We start from the raw sequence: 17,047 nt of genomic DNA, 5'->3' as shown, positions 1-17,047 counted from the left end.
ATTAAAGAAAATTGAGATCCCTCACTCTTATAAAGTGCTATGAATATCATTACATGTTATTATGATAAATCTAATAAACTGTGAAAGATGAAGTTATAAACACAAATCTTTCATTAAATCTTGCATGCTTACTATGCCCTCATATTTTTATGCATGACAAGTGTAATATGATATTATCATTGAATTAGTACAAACGCATGTATAAAACCCGTAATCTTGGGATTTACAAAAAAAAATCATCCATTCAATGTGATTTTGTCATTTGATATTAAAATATCATAAAAGGGCTCATGTAATTACAGATGATTTAAATCTGGTCGGTCTTTTGGATGAACATGCATATAACTATTAGAAGAAATTACAAAAAAATCATATTTGATTTTTCCTTGTAAATCCACCATCTATATATGGTTTTTCTCCTATATAGTACTTTTAATATCAAAAATTCATATTTTTGAATATTGTTTTGTCAAACAGTTATTTCATTCCCTTTTTACAAGGATGTGTCTATTCATATAAAAAATTGTTTATTTGACATTGTTAGAATTTCTGTTACCAACACAAGAGACTTGAAAATATTGAGTCTATTTGTAATTATCCTGTAATTGTCCCTAACTATTAAGGCCATTATGGGCTGATGAATTACCAAATTGGATAAACAAAACTTTCATGTCCTGAGCTAACTACAAAATAGTGCAAGTGTCGGTTTCGGATCAGAACATTAATTTATGCAAAATTCTTAAGATATACATGAGAATTCCTTAAAGATTGGAGGATTGTATGTGAAGGTAGGTGAGAGTGGATTTTGAGTAATTTTCCTTACACTCCAAATTGGAGGAGAATCATGGTACATGTATTTTTCTTCCAAAATTACTCTTTCTCTTTTATTTTATTCGTACAAATGAAATAATATAAGAGTAATTTTATATATAACTATATTATTAAATCATCACTTACCTTTCTTTAATTACACCTCATTCAAATGAGGCTTTAATGATCTCTGAATGCCATTAATGTATGGATGCACAATATTAATTGCAAGTAAATAGCAACTATGTAAGATATCTTACCCAATATAGAATGTCATAACTTTTATGACGTTTAAAATAAATATGCTATCTTGGATATTAATGCGCATTGAAATACAAAAGGACATTATTCTTAAACCACTCTCATTATGGTTATTTATTAAGAATTCATTATGATATTCATGTGCAGTAGCAATCTTTATGGTTATGACCGTTATACGTGATATTATTATTAAAACAAGCACGATTAAAATTCTATTATGAATTTGTTTGACATATAATATTTACTCGGTTTTATCCTTTGACTAAGTTCATTCTAGAGTCAGGGACCAACGCGAAGGAATTATTAAGTTGATTCCAAGATGAATTAAAAATTCCATAAAGAGAATTGCATCATACATGATATTTGCCAACAAGGCAAATGCAAACATTCTTTTTCTATGAAGTATGTTGCATGGATCAAGCCATTGATCCCCAAGGTAAGTGAATATAGCTTTTATGACTTACCACAATCTTTTAATAATGGACAGAGTATGCCCCACTTCTGGAGTTCTTTCAGTGCTAACCCACAGGTACAAGGGAGTTGCTAATACTACAACCAGTGCAAACACTGATATGAAAAATAAAGCTCAATCCAAAGAAGTGTATATGCATAGTCACTTCAGAAAAATTCCTTGACTATGTCATTGGCCAAAAAGGAGTTAGAGCAAATCCAGATAAAATAAAAGTCATGCGAGGAAAAAGGTGAAAAGAGCGCCTAAATGAAAACCCCACAATGGGTGAGAAAGATCCAGAGGTTGAACGGGCGGATCATCATACTAGAAAGATTGTCAACAAGCATATCAAGGTATAAAACAATTCCTAGCAGAACCACCCTTGATGAGCAGACCAATCTGAAGGGGAGACCTGCATTTGTATCAATCTGTCATGGATAAAGCTATGTGCACCGTGGTTATTCAAGAAGAAGAAGGTCAGCAGTTCTCCATCTATTATGTTAGCAAAATGTTGAAGAATGCAGAGACAAGATATCAGAAGCTAGATAAAATGGCTCCCACGGTTGTGACAACATCCATCCGCGTTAAACCATATCTCCAAGCATAACCTCAATATGATCGAGATCAAGATCAAGAACCGGCTTCACCATCATGATTCAACATTGAACACACGAATGATGAGATTGAAAGGCGAGTGCATGCCGCTCTATATAGACAAGAGAACAATGCAAAAAGGTACGCCATCAAGTTAACATGAATTCGCCATTCACAGCACGGATCCTGGGGTATGAAGCGGACAGAATGTTTAAAGCTTCCAACTTGCCACAATATAAAAGAAAAGATTCAATATAAGCGGGACATTACATATCCCGAACCCAAAGGAGGGGAGCATGTAACCGTTGGAAGAAACGCCAAAGCGTACTACAGGTTGGCCACCACATTGGTTGGCCACCACACTGAAGCTTGCTGGGAGCTGGCAAACTAGATAGCTTTGTCCAGAATAACAAATAACAAGATGACAAGCAGAAGACAGATCCCAAAAATAAATTCAAAAGTGTCATTAATGTCATAGTAGATGGACCAGTGTATCAGCCACCCGTGGAAAAAGCAAAAATATCCGCTCTGGATAAAACATCCCTCCATTGCTCCTTTTGCAGAAACAGGTCCAGTAATCTCTCCACATGCAGATGCATTGGTAGTAACAATGGAGATTCAAGGATGGGAGATAAAATAAAGCGAGTAAAGACACGGGAAGTTCTCGCAATGTCATCACCAAAGGTGCATTCGCCAAACTAAAGGTTGATCCGATCCAAATAAAAACAACCATTGTTGACATCATTGGAGTGACGGGTCACACTATCCAGACCAAGGGCCAGAGGTTGCAGCCCTAATTTCCATCCGTCGTCTGACAATGTACATTCTCACCAGCAAAGGAGGAGTAATGATTAGCGGGAACCAAAAGGTGGCTAAAGAGACTTATACTCGGCGTCACTATCAATCCGCCCACAGTCCAAAGAGGACGAAGGTGAGAAATATTAACTTGTCACTACAGCTTTGGGCGACACAGAAACGCTCCTTATTGCTGATGGAAAGCGGGTGCGGATCGCCAAAGGATTAAAACTTGAGATCAAAGAGGATGTTAAAAAAGTTCTCATTGAGTATGAAAGCGTATTTACATAGGAGAATGAGATCCCCACAGGAGTAAGCCCAGATGTGATTACTCATAAGTTAAACATCATTGAGGATGCGGTTCTAGTTGCTCAGAAAAGACAGAACCATGGGCCTAAAAATCAGTATTTTTACATATTCTTATATGTGCATTAAACTGTTATAGTATCCTATATTTTATAATTTATTCTTTCTCGCCATACTTCTTATATTCATTTGCCTAGCTTTTAGTGCTGATATACGCCCAGTGGCTGGCGAATGAAAAGTTCCACAGGCGGATCAATTACCTCAAAGATAGGACAATTGATCCCATCACGGGCGGATCCCCTTTCCACAAAGATAAGAAGCATAGATCCTCAGGAGCTTTCAAATGAGCTCAACTCTCTCCTCAAAGACAGGAAAAGGATTGACCACCATCAAAAGCGGGTTAAAATCGTCTCAAACATGAGATCATTACACCCTCAACTTTCTCCTCAAAGATAGGAGAACACTCTCATGGGCGGATCCATCTTTAGATGATCACCATTCGAGAAAGAGTTAAAACATTCCTTGGACGCAAGGACTTTACACTCTCTCACTCCCTTCCCAAAGAAGGGTTCACAAGTCCTACGGGCGGATCGCTTCACCTCAAAGATAGGTAGCAAGTTGATCCCCTAGGCAGCTTTACTTCCTCTAGAAGGAATAGAACAGCTTCTAAACCTTCACAAAGGTTCACACATTGGGGTACGGCTGGCCACCTACCCTAAACAATCGGAGAAATCCTAAACCAGATTCTAGAAAATTACTTGCTAAAAGATATAATGCATTAGTAAAAATAGTTCTGGAAAGCAAAGGGTTCATCCAAGTAATGAAGCCTCGTCTTCATCTCCAACTAATGAAGCCTCGTCTTCATCCAAGTAATGAAGCCTCGTCTTCATCTCCAACTAATGAAGCCTCGTCTTCATCTCCAACTAATGAAGCCTCGTCTTCATCCAAGTAATGAAGCCTCGTCTTCATCTCCAAGTAATGAAGCCTCGTCTTCATCTCCAAGTAATGAAGCCTCATCTTCATCTCCAAGTAATGAAGCCTCGTCTTCATCTCCAAGTAATGAAGCCTCGTCTTCATCTCCAAATAATGAAGCCTCGTCTTCATCTCCAAATAATGAAGCCTCGTCTTCATCTCCAAATAATGAAGCCTCGTCTTCATCTCCAAGTAATGAAGCCTCGTCTTCATCTCCAAACAATGAAGCCTCGTCTTCATCCAATCAATGAAGCCTCGTCTTCATCCAATCAATGAAGCCTCGTCTTTATCCAAACAATGAAGTCTCATTTTCATCAAAGTAATGAATCCTCATCTTCATCATAGAAATAACAAAGTCTCGCCTCCACAAAATGCACAAAAGTCCCTAAATGGCTGATCATTCTTACTGATCCCTAAGGGCGGGTCATTCTCCTCAATATGGCAGAACTGAAGAAAATAAGTCCCTAAAGGCGAATCATAATCCTATAGGGTAGGAACAAAAGGTCCCATATAGGGCAGGTTATTCCTTTCTAAAGGAAATATAACTCTCAAGAAGCCCCTAGAGGCTAACAATGGATACGGTTGGCCACCTATCCACGAAGAAGCAAAATCCCCTAAAAGCGTATCATATCCATATATGATCCCATATAGGGCGGATCTTGTTCATAAGATCCCGTATAAGGAAGCCCCAAAAGGCGCATAATTTCCATATATGATCCCCCATCTAGGGCGGGTCCACTTTCCTCCAAGATAGAAAAATAAAACACCATTTAGACAGCCCTAAAGAGCTTTTTATACCTTTAGGGGGGGCTTCTGATAACAACCCAAATTATTCTTGAATAAGGAATAAGGGAAAATTAATAGAAATAATAGCAAACCATTATTCCTTCTAAAAGAGATATTTATACATGATTAATGTGGAATTAATGATAATTAATGCATGGGAGAATATGCAAATAATGAGGAAAAGGAAGGAGTCTCTAGCATTATGCCACGCCACATGGACCATGGCGAGATACGCCATAACGAGATACGCCCGATGAGAGCGAGTAGCGGAGACCCGCCATAGCTCTCAAGGAGAGCGTACATACGCCTTGACGGATCAAAGAATACGAAAAGGGATATTCACCTTGAGAACGCCGCAAGAAGAACCGGATGGTGGATCTCCACGGTTCAGCTCAGTGAGATCCGCTGGCGAACCTATGAGGCGAATCTCCTCTTTCACCTGATTCATCACAGTAACGGCAAACCGCCGACTCGGCCATAAAGACCATTAATGAGCTATCAATTAGCTAACCGCCATGTTAAAAGTAACCAGTAACTGCCAGCTTAAAGGTAACCAGTAACCGCCATTAATGGAGCATTAATGGAGACCTTCTAGTTGCTGAAAGTTACGACTTCTTAGCTATATATAGCCTACATCCCTAGGCTATCAAGGTACACTTTTACTTACCCTTTGTCAATTCAGTTTGCTCTCTTGTTCTTCCTTACTGACTTTGGCATCGGAGCTTCCCCCCGTCGAACCCAACGACGCCCCCACAGGGACGTGCTCCGATCAAGGATTTTTCCCCGAGTTATCAAAATGTAATGTCGACAGTGCCATCTTTAAGGAAGCAGGAAGCTGCGGGATGGGGGCGGTGATCAGAGATGACACAGGTACTTTCCTATTCCGTAGCAGCAGTGCTGTTGCAAGCATTAGAGAACCTAAGGTGGTCGAGGCATTAGCACTCCGAATGAGTATGATATGACTTGCTTTTATGCGTTACACGAACGTTGAATATGAATCAGATGCTAAGCTTGTTATTGATGCAATTCACTCCAACAAACAGGATATCTCGGAGTTTGGTATGCTTATTAATAATTGTCGAGTTATCCTAAGTTCTAATCCTACTTTTCAGTATCTTTTGTTAGTCGTTTAGCGAATAGGACTGCTCATTTGGTAGCTAGGCAGGTCTATTCCAATGCGAGCGATTTTTTTTGTCTTCTGTTGTGCCGGAATGGCTGTTAAACACTATTGTTGAGGATGCAAATCCCTTTCTTTTATGAAATGCTTATTTTGGGTTAAAAAAAGATATGTTGTGTAAGTACTAAAATGCTCCTTACATGTTAAAAAATGACAAATAAACAAATAATTATCAACTTTTAAAAATTGAAATGCTATAGTTATTGAATTCCATTGGACAAAAAAATAAAATTATTAGATGCAATAAACAATAAATATGGATCATTTAAAACTTTTTAAAATTTAGAACAACAATTGAAGTTTTAAGCGAAGTACAGGGACAAGCCAAATGGTAATTTTTTCCCTTTCCTAGGTTGAATTGTGCAAAGTTTAAAAGCATTCTTAATCAATTCAAACTTGCCTGAAATGTATACAATAAATCGAGTTAAAACAGTTTACAAACATAATCAGATTCAGGGAGTACATTTTCTATTAGTTTTCTAAAAAAATATGAAATCTATGCCTTTTGGAAACAATTTTTTTTCCAACAACAAACTGTAAAAATAAACAACAAACAACAGATAAATCACACATGCCCTTATGCTAAACTAGGACTGAACGTGGATTTCAGAGATTCTTGAACCGGACCAAATACCCGAAAAAAAGATTCAGAATTGGATTGAACCACTGACTTTTTCTATAGGACTGAACTGAATTGTACTGTTGACCTAATTAGGTACAATTCTGGAGACTTTTAAATTCCTAATATTACTTGTTAGAAAAATGGTTTTGAAACTTTGGTGTGTTGAATAAAAATGGCTTTGAAAGTGTGGGGTATATTTGTCTTTAACCACTTTGCTCTCAAGAGCACTTTTACAACCACACATGGGAAACTTATAACTCTTTGAGTGGGTATATATAGAGTTGGGATTTAGAAGCCTTTAAATTGTGTTAAGTGGTTTTTAGCAAATATACCACACGCGCGCGCTCGCGCGTTCGTTCGCGCGACGTCCGACCCGAACCGGCCCGACTGGGCCCGAATTTTATTTTTCTTTTTATCCGTTTAACTTCTTTGAACTTTTCCTCAACTTTTTATTTAGTAAAAAACCGAACCTTATTTTTCTCCTGGTCTTGCTCCACGTTCTAACGTATATATGAACGTTCTAACGTTCATATTTCTGAAGGCTATAAATACAACCAGTTTCCAGCTTTGGAAACATACTTTTTCTTTCAATCCTTTTTCCGGGCAATTAAAAATACTCTTTTGCTGTTCTACAATCTTCGACTTTGAGTGCACAGGTTCGAAGGTTTCTGTGTTAACCTTGGGGAGCGACCGGAGTTACAGATTGCACCTCGGTCTGCCGAAATCGCTTTCAAGGCAGTGGCCTCCGCCACGACACAGTTCGATTTCCGATTTCCGTTCTTAATTTCAATTCGGTTTTTCTATAACCCTCATTTGTTTCCAACATTACCGAGTAAATATGTTGGAGATTCTAGAACCGGACTGAATATCCGAAAAAATAGATCCAGAACCAGATTGAACCGTTGACTTTATTAGATACAATTCTAGAGATTTTCAAATCCCCGAATTGTACCGAACCGTACTCACCCCTATGCTAAACCATACCCCCTCCGTTCTTTTTTACATGTTGTTTAAGATTTTTCATCAAAACCAATGCAACATCAATTAGACTATTAAAATAATTAATTTACCTTTAATATTCCGCTACTAAGGATTTGCTATGTGACAGACAAGACGTTTATGTGTTGTTCATCCCTCGGACATCAAATGAGGTTGCTCACATTGTTTCTAGACAATCTCTTTCCAATACTTTTGAGTTTATTTCTTTTGTTATTCCTAGTCAGTTAGGGTATTCTTTTTGCAAGGATTTGCTTATTCCTTTTTAATGAAAACTTCATTTTCTCTCTAGAAAAAGAGAAATAAAAAATGTGATTTATTGAGGTAGTAAATGTTTATTTGGAGACTTTATCTAAATACCGCCAAAATATGACTTATTCTTAAAATACTAAACACATGAAAAAATCTAAATTACCGAAAATATCCCTAACATTCCTAAAATATTGTTTTTAAAATATAAAACACTATATAAAGTAGTAAAGCAACCTTTTACTGCAAATCTCTAAAAAACCAGTAATCTTACATACAATTCGAATTCCGATCTACAAACTTCATCTGTTTCAATGCATCTCAAGAACTTTCAGCTCAAATTGCACAAACTCTAGCTTCAAAGTCATTGCAAATCTACACCAAATAGCAATATTCCATCTTAAAATAGATTAATTGCAAAACGCATTTATGAAGAAATAAATACACTCAATTGCAGAAACATAACAAAACAATCTCAATGGAATAAATTATGATCCTAATCCATCACAAAGAAACCTCGACTAACGAAAATAGGGTTATCAACTACAAAATGAGTGGAATTTTGGTTTTAACACTAGCTGAAAACATTATTAGCAACACTCTATATATAACGTGCTTTAGAGCGCGCCATTACGAAACAATTATTTGTATCAATCATCATGAAATCGCGTTACATAGAGTCTGTCAAATCAGATTGACTAAACTATTTATATTAGGTTTGCTACAAATAATTTGTAACAGGATTAGTTCATGCATGTAACAAGTAGGTTGGCTAACACACAGTTGACCATGTACTTGTACCAATTTTTCATTTTGTCCCATTACAGAAAATCAAATTTATCAAGTGTAAAATGAATATTTTGAAAATTTATTCTCCGTACTTATGTGTTTCCATCCATTGTAGTTGGAATTTTACATTTCTCTCATTTCTAAGTGAAACCTTGCAAATTTTACGGTTAGACTTTTCCAACTTATATATATATATATATATATATAATTACGGAAGCAGAGAGAAATGAGAAGAAGTATTTTAGAGATCTTTTTGATGAGTTGTCAACGTAGTAAAAAATCAGATTAAAAATATTTAGTTAATTAAAAATAAATATTTAATTAATTAAAAATAACAAATTTATATTTATAATATATTAAATAATTACTAGCCTATTAATTAAAATAATAAAAGAAAACAAGAGTTACGGGAAGATGAAAAAACACAAAGCAAAGGAAATCCAAAAGTCACAAATAAACTTCTATATAAAGCATGATAGATAGTATTCCACCATTATATTCATTGGTCACGATAGATAGTATTATATTTCTGAAGGTAAATATTCGATTTTTTCATATGTTGTAGTTATTTTGTTCTCAATTATGTTGTTGTTTTATTTTTATTAAACAATAGTTGTTATAGTTTCATCTTTCAGATCCATTTCTGTTGTTACCCAGGTTCTATACCTCTCGCTATCTTATCCATGCTTTCTTTTTTATTTGTCTTTTTTTTTCCAAACTGATAGCTTCAATTGAAGAAATCCGACAGAAATAGAAGATGCATGAACAACTAAAACAGTAAAACACAAAAGTGTCAAAAATTACAAGAAATTCTTATGTTTCTCAAGGTAATTATTCGATTTTTTTTCATATGTTGTAGTTATTTTTGTTCTCAATTGTGTTGTTGTTTTCTTTTTATTAAACAATAGTTGTTATAGTTTCATTTTTCAGAGATGAAATTCCATTTCTGTCGTTACCCAGGTTCCATACCTCTCGCTACCTTATCCATGTTTTCTTTTTTATTTGTCTTTTTTTTAAATGACTAAAATAAAGATTTTGTAAATTTGTATTCTTTTTTAGTATATGTTGCTAGATGTTATCATTTCGATTGCTAACTCTTAACTAAAATTTAGATTTTCGACTTCATATTAACTCAATTTTTGGCTTTCTCAATTGTGCTGTTGTTTTATTTTTATTAAACAATTGTTGTTATAGTTTCATCTTTCAAAGATGAAATTCCATTTCTGTCGTTATCCAGATTCCATACCTCTCGCTACCTTATCCATGTTTTCTTTTTTATTTATTTATTTTTCAAAATGACTAAAATAAAGATTTTGTATATTTGCATTCTTTTTTAGTATATGTTCCTAGGTGTTATCGTTTTGATTGTTAACTCTAACTAAAATTTAGATTTTCGGCTTTTTATGAACTCAATTTTTAGTTTTAATTGAAGTTAGATTAATTTTTCTAATTCGGAACATGTTGAAATCCGCTCATTTTTTTAGTTTGAGTTTAGCTAATTGATATGGATTGTATTTTTTTATTTTTATGCATTTTGGTACAAATAAATAGAAAGTTTCACACGATAGTTGTTCATTAAAGTTTGAGACATATTAAATAAAATATTAAAGAGATATTGGAATATTATACTTACAATGAAGTTTATTTCAATATAAATTATGTTATATTATTATTATTATCAAGAAGTTATTTTTTTTCAATTTTCTAGACAAGGGGATTGTAAGCGTCTAATACGCTTGATAAGATGTTTTTTTTTTGACAACCAAATAAGCATATATTAAGAATCTAGAAGAAGCATATTACAAATAAAATCAGGGGGTACAGAAAACCACTCACCCCGATGTAAAGGTAAAATACTACTTCTAGCTAACAAATGAGCAACAGAGTTTGCAGAGCGACAGACAAAACGAATAGAGCAATTAGAAGACTCGTTCAAAGAAAAATGACAATCATTGGCTAAGGCGTTAAAAGGAGATGAAACCTCTAACGGGCGGGCCATAGACTGAACCACGATCAAAGAATCTGATTCAATGATTACATCCTTCCATCCGCGGTCTTTGATCCAACTAAGAGCTTCACGGACCGACAGCGCTTCAATGAACGATGCATCTTGATAATTCTGCAAGGATCCATTTTTAGCCGCAACAAAACGGCCCAACTCATCCCGAACAATACAACCAAACCCAGCCACATTCTCGTCTGCAAATGACGCACCATCCACATTAAATTTTAGGAAACCAATTGGAGGACGCTGCCACACCGTCAGGCTTGGCACAGCCGGACTTCCAGAAGGAGAAACAGACGCCTGCGCTTTCTTCCAGGCCTGTAGAAATGAGCCGGCCGAATGATACATGATCGAAGCTTGTGAATCCTTCCGATTCCACACAATGTCATTTCTATAACCCCAAATAATCCACCATAAAACCGCTACAAGCTCAACAAGCTCCACCGGTTTAGAGAAGATCCAACCCCAATAATAAAAAATGTTTTGAAATTGGGTTTCCACATCCCCAATAGGCGAAATAGTCCAAATAGCTCGAGCCATAGTACATCTGAGAAAAATATGATAAGATGTTTATTCTTGAAGAATGTGGATTATGCTAGATACGAATTCAAAATCAAGGTAAATATGCTTAAAATCCTAAAAATGTACATTAATTATGGATATTGAGATAATTGCTTTTGCAACATTGGCTTATATAATTTTTAACTATTATATTATGGTTCGTACAAAATTGTTAGTATTTCAAAAGTTTTTAACAAATGAAAATGAAATATGATCATAGGACAAATTATTGAAAAATATTAATTAAGAAAATATTATTATTTGAATCTCTTCAAATTCTCAAATGTTGAGCATAATGATTCTAATTAATATAATTAATTTCACATATTAATTATAAAACGTTTTTTTTTGTACTGAGTGGTTACAATTGCGATTTAATTCTATTTAACTAAAATTAATTTATGGACTTAATACTTCATTAAGAAAAAATAAAATGTTTAATTAATGGGAAAAAAATATTTTCACTCTCCTCTTTATACGCTTATGTCTCGACATTCTCTCTTATTTTCAAAAAAAAAACCCCCGAGAGGAAGATGGTTCTCTCCTAATTATTTTTTTCATCCCTTCATTTTTTTTCAATTCTTTTGTTTGTTTTTCTTATTTATAAAATTCAAGAATATATAGTTATTAGAAAATATTAATGAAGTCAAATAAGTGATATCTGCGAGTATGGCTGATATTCTATATAGTGAAAGAATGAAGAACAAATTGATCGAATGTCTTGATGAGATATTACGAGATGAAAATATGAGAAATCATCATCTTAAACTGATTCAATTAGATATATTGGGTTATTATAGCAGAATGAATAATTGAATTCGAATACTTGGTGATCATGAAATTCCATCAACCAAAATAATTATCATCAAGATGAATTTGTGACTAATTCTTACGAATTTTATTTTTTTATATGTAACATATTGAATTGATAAAGTTTCTTCATATGCAACATTAGAAAAGTATTGATTGTACTTATAGAATAATATATTGATGTTGCTTCCACTTTAACATAGATTGTAATTCTTTTGTATCGTAGATATAATATTTAATTTTAATTGTAGTTTAATTCAATTTTTGTTTAACCTATATTGTAATTCTTTTGTATCGTAAATATAATATTTAATTTTAATTATAGTTTAATTCAATTTTTGGTTTTTTATTATATTCTAATATATTTCTTAATTAATTTGCTATTTTATTATTATTGTTTCACGGAATATTTGGAATATGAAAATCTATTAAAATTCCTAAAATGTACAAATCATTGAATTTTGTAAAAATAAATAAATTATTCATCTTTAGTTAAAATTCTATAAAAAAAAGTAGTCAATTATTTTTAAAATTAATTTAATTTGAATTATCATTAAAAAAATATATATTAATTTCAAATATATATAATATAAATTTTTTTCATAGCATGATATAAAATTATTTAAAAGTAAATATGTCAATTTATTTATTTATCTAAATTATATAAAAGTTCCATACCTCGTGCAACGCACGGGTTTTCGACTAGTATATATATAGAGGAGAGATCAGGTGTGACACATCTCTTATGGTATGACAAGGACCAATTTTGTAATTAACTAGGGGAAGGTGGTAAATTTATAAATAATAGGAAATAAAAATTTGTTTTATTTCTTTTCTTTAAAATGCATTTTCCCAACCTTTTCAATCTTGTTTTTCAAAAAAATTTATACCGTTGGACTCGTCTTAATTAGACGGTCATTTTAAGATCCCAGAAGTTCGGGTAAAAAAAATTTCGGTGAATGGAATCCGGAAGTATCCATAAAATTCTCAAAAAATTTTAGAAAATGTAAAACATTATTTGGAGAAACTTTAATTCTTGAGTCGAAGTAGGATTTCTTACGTTTTAGTCCCAATAAAACTTTTTCCTTAATTTTATCCATTTTACATCCTTCAATAATTTATTGGGTCAAAACCGTAAAAAATCCCGGTTCGGCCCAAGAATTAAAGTTTCTTAGAATAATGTTTTACATTTTCTAGAATATTTTGAGAATTTTCTGGGCACTTTTTTTCTTGCCAGAAAACGCCCACCCGGATTCCGTTCACCGGAATTTTTTTACTTGAGCTTCAGGGATCTTAAAATGACCGTCTAATTTAAACGAGTCTAATAGTATAAAATTTTTCAAAAAAACGAGGATAGAAATGTCGAAAAAATATATTTTAAAGACAAGAAATAAAACATTTTTCTGTTGGAACAATATAAGTATTATGTTGGAACAAATGGTACACTGATTTGGAACAATATAAGTAGGACAAAAAAACGTGTCCAGAAAATTATCAAAAAATTCCAAAGCATATAAAACATTATTTTAAGAAACTTTAATTCTTGGCTCAAAGCGAGATTCCTTATAGTTTTGACCCAATAAATTGTTGAATAATGTAAAATGGATAAAATTAAGGAACAAGTTTTATTGGAATTAAACCGTAAGAAATACCCCTTCGACCCAAGAATTAAAATTTCTTAGAATAATGTTTTACATTTTCTGGAATTGTTTGAGAATTTTCTGGGTACTTTTTTTCTCGCCAAAAAACGCCCACCCGGATTCCGTTCACCGGAATTTTTTTACTTGAACTTCAGGGATCTTAAAATGACCGTCTAAATTAGACGAGTCTATTAGTATAAAATTTTTCGAAAAACGAGGTTAGAAATATCGAAAAAATGTATTTTAAAGAAAAAAAATAAAACAATTTTCTGTTGGAACAATATAAGTATTATGTTGGAACAAATGGTACACTGATTTGGAACAATGTAAGTAGGACAAAAAAAACATACCCAGAAAATTATCAAAAAATTTCAAAACATTTAAAACATCATTTTAAGAAACTTTAATTCTTGGCTCAAAGCGAGATTCCTTACAGTTTTGACCCAACAAATTGTTGAAGCATGTAAAATGGATAAAATTAAGGAAAAAGTTTTATTGAGACTAAACCGTAAGAAATCACGCTTCGATCCAAGAATTAAAGTTTCTTATAATAATGTTTTACATTTTCTGGATTTTTTTGAGAAATTTTTGGGCACTTTTTTCTCGCCGAAAAACGTACACCCGGATTCCGTTCACCGGAATTTTTTTTACTTGAGTTTCAGGGATCTTAAAATGACCGTCTAATTTAGACGAGTCTAATAGTATAAAAAATTTCAGAAAACGATGTTAGAGATGTCGGAAAAATGTATTTTAAAGAAAAGAAATAAAACAATTTTCTCTATCATCTCTTTCATTTTATTTACAAATTTGCCACATTGCCCTTTTTAAATATCATCAAAACTACGCAGTTTTGTTATGTCACACAATAAGCTTTTTGTCACACTCCAACCCTTTGTCACACATATATATGAGTTCATTGTGTTTACATAATAAATTTCTATTTTCAGAATATATTTCTTCTTATGGAGAAGAGAAAAAGGTGTCTTGAAAATGAGTACTCATTTTTTTGAATTATCCTTGTAAAAAATTACTATTGTAAGTTTCCATTTTTTCGCACTAGGTTTTTCCTTTTCGTTTTGTTTTTTTTTTTTTGCCCTAGATCTGCGTGTTTTGGCGTGTGAATTTTTATTTGCATCTGAACTGCTTTTGTTTGTGTTTTTTTTTCTCCTATTTTGTTTTCGGTTGTAAGTTCCCAATTTTCCATTATGTCTTTTGTCTAGGATTTTTCGTTTTTGTTTTTTTTTTTTTTGCTCTAGATATGTGTTTTGGTGTGTGTGAGTTTTGTATTTCATTTTCAAATGTTTTGAAGATTATAGAGAAAATTATGAAGTTCTTGCGGATGCAATTTTCAAAGAGGATAATTTGAACGTGAGTATTAAGAATGCAGTTCGGCCGTAATGTTTTGTGTTTGATTTTTGTTAGAGATGATTCTATGGTGATTGTATGTTTTTTATTTTCGTGTGTGGTTTTCGATAATTAGATTTTTCTATATTCTGGTGTAAAAGTTTGAATGATTGTTGTGCATGGTGAACCTAAGAAACCACTAAAACGATCATGATCAATGAACCAATATGTGAAGATACCAAAGGAAGTAGAAATATCATATCGTGATCGTTTTGGAGAGTGAACCAGTTGATCATGTGAACCAATCAGATCGTGGTGTGAAATCACAATATCAATTGAAGCAATGGAAGATTGGAGGAAGTAAACGAAGAGTTGGAATTTATCAAACTCTATCTTTACTTCCTTTAGTTCTTTCGGTAGTTTTAGTTGATGATAAATGTAACAATGTGAATAGCTCAGTGATTGTTATTCATGTGTAAAACCAATATATACAGAGTATGTGATTACATTGTAGTGAAATACTCATCCTATATTCTAGGCTATAACTAAGGAGTTTAGTTGTGTATTGAATATACAGATAAGTGCAAATAATATACTCTAATACTCCCCCTTAGTCTTAAGGTTCGGAGGATGAACGTTAAGACTATCTCTAAAATCTTCAAATAGAGGTTGAGGGAGTCCCTTGGTAAAGATGTCAACGATTTGATACCGAGAGGGGACATGGAGGACGCGAACTTCTCCTTTGGCAACTTGTTCGCAGATAAAATGAATGTCCATCTCGACATGTTTGGTTTTGTGGTGTTGAACTGGATTTCCTGTGAGATACACGGCGCTGACATTGTCACAATAAACAACCGTGGATTTGAGAATAAGGCAGCGAAGCTCAAGTAGAAGGTTGCGGATCCAACACGTTTCAGACACCACATTGGCAACCCCGCGATATTCAGCCTCTGCGCTTGATCTGGATAGAGTAGGTTGTCGTTTGGCGAGATTGTCCCCAAGAAAAACACAGTATCCTGATGTCGAACGACGTGTGTCAGGACAGCCCGCCCAATCCGCGTCAGTGTAGGATGTCAATTGACTAGGGGAGGATGCAATTAAAGTAAGACCGAGGTCAATTGTACCTTGAATATACCAAAGTATTTGTTTAAGGGCAGCCATATGAGAGGTCTTAGGGTCATGCATGAACAAACAGATCTACTGAACAACATAGGAGATATCTGGCCGGGTGAGTGTCAGATATTGCAAAGCCCCTGCTAATTTTAGGTACTCTGTGGGGTCATGGTAGGCTGAACCGGAAGAAATGCTAAGCTTATGTTTAGTGTCGACAGGCGTGATCGCTGGATTGCATGATTCAAGACCGGCTTTAGCAATTATGTCAGAAGCATATTTTCGTTGTGACAGAAATAAGGAACCAGGTGAGTGAGTAACAGAGATTCCCAAGAAGTAGTGGAGCTGACCCAAGTCTTTCATTGCAAATTCTGATTGTAATTTGGAGAAGATAGAGGTTTGAAGCTTGTCAGAAGAAGTAACCAGAACAAGGTCATCAACATATAAGAGAATATAAGCTGTGTCGGTGCCATGGTGATAGACAAAGAGTGAGTGATCTGAGATACTGTTTGTGAAGCCCATTGAAATTACAAATGTGGCAAAGCGTTGATACTAGGCCCTCAGAGCTTGTTTAAGGCCGTAAAGTGATTTTTGGAGGAGGCAGACATGATCAGGATGCTTCGAATCTCAAAACCCTAGCGGCTGATGCATATAGACTGTTTCATTAAGGTTGCCATGTAGGAACGCATTTTTGACGTCCAATTGGCGAAGGTTCCAATTGCGAGAAACAGCAATACTCAAAACAGCTCGTATGGTTGTTGGCTTGACC

The sequence above is a fragment of the Euphorbia lathyris genome, chromosome 7 (assembly GCF_963576675.1).
Source record: "Euphorbia lathyris chromosome 7, ddEupLath1.1, whole genome shotgun sequence".
NCBI classification, from domain to species: Eukaryota; Viridiplantae; Streptophyta; class Magnoliopsida; order Malpighiales; family Euphorbiaceae; genus Euphorbia; species Euphorbia lathyris.
The sequence above is the reverse complement of the archived record's forward strand: the minus strand, read 5'-3'. Positions refer to the sequence as shown.